The sequence below is a fragment of the Hipposideros armiger genome, unplaced genomic scaffold (genome assembly GCF_001890085.2).
Source record: "Hipposideros armiger isolate ML-2016 unplaced genomic scaffold, ASM189008v1 scaffold_239, whole genome shotgun sequence".
In the NCBI taxonomy this organism is placed as follows: domain Eukaryota; kingdom Metazoa; phylum Chordata; class Mammalia; order Chiroptera; family Hipposideridae; genus Hipposideros; species Hipposideros armiger.
The window spans coordinates 179,208-185,764 of record NW_017731589.1 but is presented as its reverse complement, the minus strand read 5'-3'; the positions used below and the strand labels follow the sequence as shown (position 1 = coordinate 185,764).

The 6,557-nt window shown below is 57.2% G+C and overlaps 1 long non-coding RNA gene across 4 annotated transcripts in view; it reads right to left on the bottom strand.

The window, feature by feature from the left end:
* Positions 1 to 1,642: 1,642 nt before the first annotated feature.
* The window catches only part of LOC109389674 (uncharacterized), an 11,468-nt gene continuing 6,553 nt past the window's right edge, over positions 1,643 to 6,557 (bottom strand). For 3 of the 4 annotated variants that reach the window (XR_002125438.1, XR_002125440.1, XR_002125439.1), the window contains exons 5-7: positions 4,888 to 5,042; positions 3,562 to 4,199; positions 2,437 to 2,763 (exon numbers count right to left, since the gene is read on the bottom strand). This is a non-coding gene — a long non-coding RNA (uncharacterized LOC109389674). Of the gene's footprint in view, positions 1,730 to 1,803; positions 2,764 to 3,561; positions 4,200 to 4,887; positions 5,043 to 6,557 lie in introns of those variants that run through there. The other variant, XR_002125437.1, reaches the window with a different exon arrangement.

The window sequence follows — 6,557 nt, the reverse complement described above, 5'->3', positions numbered from 1 at the left end:
GCACAGTAGGTCTGAAATCCGGTTAAGTTGTTCTGGGAACCCACTTCCCTGAGCCACCACTGAAGAAACCCTAGGGGGTTGATCTCTGAAGGGGTCTGCATCCCCTATGGTCCCTGAGTACCCACCACTGCCAATTCCTGAGCCCCGAGCATGGAGGTACCTGGGCAGGTGCACTCCGAGGTGCACACCATCTCACCAGAGACACAGGTGCTGCGGATAGAGGGTTCATCACAGCCACAGTTCAGCCCCTGAGGCTGGAGCTCTGTGTACCCGCTCCAGGGGCAGGCAGCTGGGGCCACCGTGGACCGCACAGAACCGAAACCAAACCGAGGGTCTGTGAAGTAAAGCCAGTTGCCCACGTCCCATGTGAAGTACATACATGATTCAGGGTTCTCACCAGGAGGAGAATTACACCCTCCGTGAGCCCCCTGATACTCCGGCACCATGTTGCCCTTGGTCCCACAGTTTTATCAAGGAGTCACCTTCTCATACATTTTATTCCATTTGTATTTATTGAACACTGTTTGAAAATGACTCTGAGTCTCCAGGGCCAAGAAGAAGCAATTTAGAAAGAGCAGATCCTAACTTGAGTCTCCTGGGAAGGAGACCGTACACTTTTCTTCCCTTTTGCTTTTCTCCAATAAATGTTTTAAAGGCCTCTTGTCAAATACGTGGAATTTCCAGAAAAAGAATCTGAAAGCAAAAGCAAAAAAGAAAGGGGCAAGGGGAGGAAAAATAAAGGAAGGAATTGGAGGAGGGACCAGGGAATAGTAAATAAAAAGGAAGATGAAGAAGGAAGAAAATGAAATGACGTAGAAGTAAAGGAAAACGAAAAAAAAAAAACACACACCAAACAAACAAAAAAGAGGGAACGGGGTTAGCGCGCCCTCTGCTGGCAGAACCTGGTGTCGCCTGTGAATGTTGGGTGTTTCAGGGTTTCTGCGAGGAAGTCAGTGAATTCCAAGTAGGGGATTATATTCAGGAAAGGGAAGCAGAGGTAACTAGAAGAGGAGTTAGAAACCCCTCTCCAGGCTCTAGTTCCATCATAAATCGCGTCACTATCTGAGCCTCAGTCTTCCCATAAGTCAAATGGCCATGACTATTCCTTACAGACACCTACCCCTCCAGGCCAGGCAGTATCTCATTCACTCTGGTATTCGCAGGGCCCAAGCCTGGCACCATGGAGCCATGCTGAACCACCCTCTTGGGTGCGTGTGAGTCCATACCTGGCCACCTCTGCAGCCACCAAGCCCTTCTCCCACCCTTCCACCCTCCTCCAGATGCTGTGGCACTCCTTGGGGGAGATGATAAAATGGGACAGCTCCTCCCCCAGCATTCCCTCATCCTCTCTTGTCCCCACTGCCACCTACCTATGCTCAGCAGCCTGCCACAGCAGGGAACAGTGCTTTCCCAATAGCTGGGAAGGAGGGCAGAGCAGGTATTGAGCCCATCTTACAGGTGCATAAAGGAGGAGCACCCCCAACTGGCTACCTGGACAGTTGGGCTATGCAGGATGGCACAAGTGGTCTCTGCGAAAACGTGGAGCTGAGTGTGGGTCCTGCAGCGGGAAAGCGGGGCATTGTCCTCTGAGGAGCACCTCCCCCTGGCCTGCCAGCTGGAACTTGCTAATGAAGGCAGCAATGCTGGTCTCCACATCACCAGCGGGTGTCAGGAAGTCTTCCTGCTGGTTCCAGGTGAAGGTGCCACACAGACCCTGCACCTGGGCCACCTGAGTGGGCGTGGGAGTCAAACCCAGGCCTGCTGTAGCCTCGCCCAGCCACTCACTCTCCCCGCCCAGCACACCTGATGGCATGACGTGATGTAGGCTGCAGGGTGATGTAGGCTGCAGGGTCAGACACCCCCTCTCCCCAGAGGACCTGAGCCCCAGGCCAGCATAGTAGCAGGAAGGTGGAGGAGGCTCTGGAGATGCTGAGGCCCACAGGGCCACTCCAGGGCAGGCTCACATCTTGGCCGTCAACCAGGACAGCTCCTGGAATAGGGGACTGATGAGGGGGCTGCCTCACAGGGCAAGGCTGGGCTGATGAGGGTAAGGGGAGAGCACATCACAGGATGGGGCTGCGAAAAGGGGAAGAACCTTGGGTGGGAGGTGGAAGGGCCTGTGTTACAGTGGACCGCCCACACTGAGCAAGAGGAACCGGATGACCCCCGGAAGTCACTTGTTCCCTCTGAGCACCCCCCACATGGCCTAAAGGCCACCCTCAGTACCCACTTTGCCTTTGGAGTCAGTGCATAGGAGGAGCACACACAGGGAGAGACAGTGGGAGGGACTGTGGGTGAAGAGCTGGGAGGGGCCTGATTGGTCTGGTTCTGTCCTGAGGCCTGTCCCACCTCTCACAACTATACAGCTTGCATTTCCCCCTCAGGATGAGGCAAAACATGCCTTGGAAAATGTCCACAGGACTGGGTGTCTGCTTCAGAGATGGGAAGGGAAGGTGAGAGGAAATGGAGGCAGTGAGCTTGGTTGCGGAAGTTTGAGGGGAGGTTTGGGCTCAGAAACCACAGGGTAGTGTGGGCAGAAGGTGTGGGACTGAGCCAGAGTCCACAGGGAGAAGAGCAGTGTCCGCAGACCAGTAGGGCCTGAGACACAGTCCTGAGGGCTGCTGGGAGCAGAGGCTACCTGAGAGCTGAGTCCCTGAGCTGGACATGGGTGTCCACCAGGGAGACAGAGATGGCGTGGAGGCAGCTCCCAGAGTCGCAGGCCCCATGCTCCAGTGCGATCAGCAGCTGTCCCTTGGCGAAGTCCTGGGGCAGATGGTGAGAAATGGGGTGGGGTGGGGGTGGGGCAGACCTGAGCACAGCTGGTGCTACAGGACATCTACAGCACACACCTGGAGGAAGCTCCCACCCAATGTGTGCTGACCACCTTCCAGCCAGCCAGACTCTGTGAGGTAAGGGCTCAGCACTCTCAAGCGTTGGCACGTGCCAATGTGTGTGTGTGTATGTACATGCATGTCTGCATGTTGGGTGGAGACGGCTCCCGTCTTTCCTCCCCGTGGGTGTATGTATGCTTACATCTAGGTGTGTCTGTGCGTACATATATGCTAAATGTATGTGCACATGCATGAGTGTGGATCATGTGTATACGCCTGTGTCTCTGGAAGAATATGCCTAGGCCTGAACTTGGGAAGTCACCTAATTTTACTGGGGGACACTGGAGAAGAAGGAGGACCCTTACTGGCCCTGGGGTTGTTTTGTACAAAGTAGCCTGTGACAAACCCAGCCTGTCCCATCTATGAGAAAGGACTGGGAGGACGGGTTTTCTTTTGTGCCCCAGAGCTGGGGTGGTGACAACGGCGGGACTTTCCTGGGAACCTAAGGAGGAGGTGAGAGCCCAACAGGGAGGCTTGGTGAGGGGGGAGTCTGCTGCAGCCATACACTCTACAGGTTCGGTTCTCCCCCGGCTTTCCCCTGGACGAATGCGTGTGTATTGTTCATTTATTTAGTGGTTTCTTCAGTCACCTTTCACCCACAGCAGCTCTACGAGGGCCTCTGCTCCGGCAAGTTCACCCCGCTCCCCCAGCGAGTTAATCCTCTGCTCACCTGCACCAGGCTGGAGCGGCAACCTGGGCTGCGGCGGAAGGAGAAGCTCCGCCCATCGAAGGTGAGGTAGTGCCCGTCCCCGCCCACCATGCACTCGGCCAGGCACGGCGCCTGCGCAGAGCCAGCAGCCGTCCTGACCCACGCTGTGGGCGCACTCGCACTCTGGGTCAGCCCCCCGCGGGGGCTGGGGCATGCTGAGCTGGAGATGACCTTCCGCCTCGCAAGCCCCTGGTGCTGGTGGTCAGCAGATGTAGATTGTTAAGCAGGGTCATCCATTATGTATTGAGAGGTCACAGGCCACTTGTGAGGGGGACCCCATAAGGGGAGGCAGGTTGAGGAGACAGCATGGGGGGAGGGCGGGGGAACAGAGGGGACCGGGCGCCTCCAACTCCAGCAAACGGGCCAGCAAGGTCTGCGGATCCATCACGGGTTGCACAGCTGGTGCACTCTGTCACTGGGGGCGTAGCGCTGGCGTTGGAGGTAGCCGGGGCAACGGGCGGCAGGCGCACAGCGAGCGTCCCAGAAGAGGCCTGGCGGGCATTCACAGCCGCTCACGCCGTCTTCCCTGCAAGACTCCTCGCCTCCTACACCCACAGCGGAGCAGTCAGTGTACAACTGGCCTCTCAGGCACAGGCGCTCTGCGGACACAGGAGTGGGCTGTGAGGTCAAGGAGCTCCCCTGGTCCTGCCAGATCCCTCTGCCCCTAAAAGGCCTGGAGGCCACGCAGCAGCCATTAGGGAGGGCGGTCAGTGGGAACGCTCAGAAATAGCCACAGGAGGGCCCTCCCTCGATTCCCAATTCCGTAGGGTGGAAAGGTGACGAGAGACAGGCAGGAGCCCGACCGCAGAAGCCAGGCTTCCTCCAGCGCAGGGGGATGTCCTGCTTGGCACAGTCCTGGGCATAGTTGGCCAGGGTGGTACACACGGCTTCCTGCCGGCCGTCTCCCCCACTGCCCACTGGGGCCCCAGCACAGTAGGCAAAGAGGCAGGCCTCCTGGTACTCAGTAGGGGGCACCTCCCAAGAAAGGACAGTCCCTCAGCCAACCAACCTCCTCCTCCAGCACTCACCAGCACCTCCCTCCTCTTGTGTCTATCTTGCCCTGGTTTATTGTCACACAGATGAGGTCAGGAAGGGAACTCAGAGATCATACACATGAGCCGCCTCATTTCCCAAAGATAAACCGAGGACAGAGAGGACAGTGGCTTGACCAACTGCCCAAAGCAATCTAGTGGCAGGCCCAGATCCCCACTTTGGCGCCTTCCTCACACTCCCTCCTTCTGGCCCCTGCTGTGCCAATGCCAGACACCACCTCCACCCCACCCATACCTGGGCATGGCATCATTCCCTGAAGGGACCATCCAGCAGCTGGTGGCACACATCCTGGGCTTCAGTCTGCAGCTGGCCAGCCTCCATGCCTGCCTCTGTGCCCTTCAGGGGTCCTCATAGCCCTGGGCTGCCTCCACTGCATCCAGACACCCAGGCTGGGGACAATTGGAGTCAGGCCAAGGGGCAGAGAGGAGGCACATTAACAAGGACACCAGGAAAATGGCTACTGACCTCATAGCTGCTTCAAGGCCCCACTGTCATGACCAGCAGCCCAGGCATCCCGGGGTTGGGGTAGGGAGGGTAGGGAGGCAACAAAGTAGCAAGCCCAGGTAGGGGGCAGGGCATCTGGGGTCAATGTCAACTCATAGGCAGGAGACCTGATAACTAGCTAATTAACCAAAGCTGGTCAGTGACTAGATCAGTGAATGTGTCCCCTGGGTTGTCAGTTCATGCAGGCAGCTGGGGCTGCAGGCAGCACCTGGCACTGAGCTCCTATGGGACCTTAAGCCCATCTTTCTTTCCCTGAAGATCTGGGAGAGGACCAGGCCTCATCACTCGACAGAAACAGGACAGCAGCTTGGAGATGTCAGACAAGCCAGGAGTGGGCGGACAGGCAGGGAGCAAGGGAGCCCAGGCTCCCTGAGGGCTGCAGCCTCACCTCTGAGTCAGGGAGCCTCCCGGAATTCCCAAAGGTGGCAGCTAACACAGCCATCCCCCCCACCTGGGCCCAATTAGTCATCTGAGGGAGGGTGAGACAGAGGTGCTATGTCTGGGGTCTTGGGTCTCCCCTAGCCTCCAATACCAGCAACCACGCCATGCCCCACTTACCCTCAGGCCGGCCATTGTACAGAGGCCTTGAGTCTGTCCCTGGAGCTCGTGATCCATGGAAATGGAGATCGAACTGGACCTGTCTAGCTGCACAACAACCCCATGCCCCCTGACAGCACCAGCCAGTCCCCTTGCCACTGCAGACTCAGCCCTGGGCAGGAGGGGGTTAGGGAGGGGTTCACACGCCCCACCCCTCCCACCATCACAGCAGGGCTCAGACTGCCCAGGGAAGGGAGGAAAGGAAGCATTCTTACAATTCTAGAGAGCTCTGCACTTTATACCCTTTAAACAGATGCGATTGGTTTTCCATCACAGCCCTCTTTGAGAAGTTCATAAATGCAGTGGACGTTCTCTTTAGAGTAAACTACAAAACATGTGTGCGCGCACACACACACTAAACACTCCCACCTCACTCCATGCACTCCAACCAGGACAAAAGTTCTGGTAGGCATGAAACCCTTATCTATTAGCATGAAACCCTTACAACACTGTGGGAGGCAGGTGGGGAAACTGAGGCTCAGAGAGGTTAAGTGGTTAAGTAGAGGTAGTTGCCCAAGGTCACATTGTGTAGGGGGTGGGTTGCAGGGGTGGGGTGGGGAACTAGGTCCATGACCTCTGGCTCCTCTGCTGGCTCCCCCACTTCCAAATGTCTCCCAATAGCAGCGGGGATCAGGGAGGAAGCAGTGGACTCAGTCCCCAACTGCCCCTTCTGAGCCCTGCCCTGGTGTGGGCAGACTGTCCCTTACCAGGGAGCAGCTGAGACTCCCCATCAGGTACCAGATGCAGGTCCACAGAGACATTTCCACCCTGGATCAGCACTTCCTCAGTTCCCATCATCACCC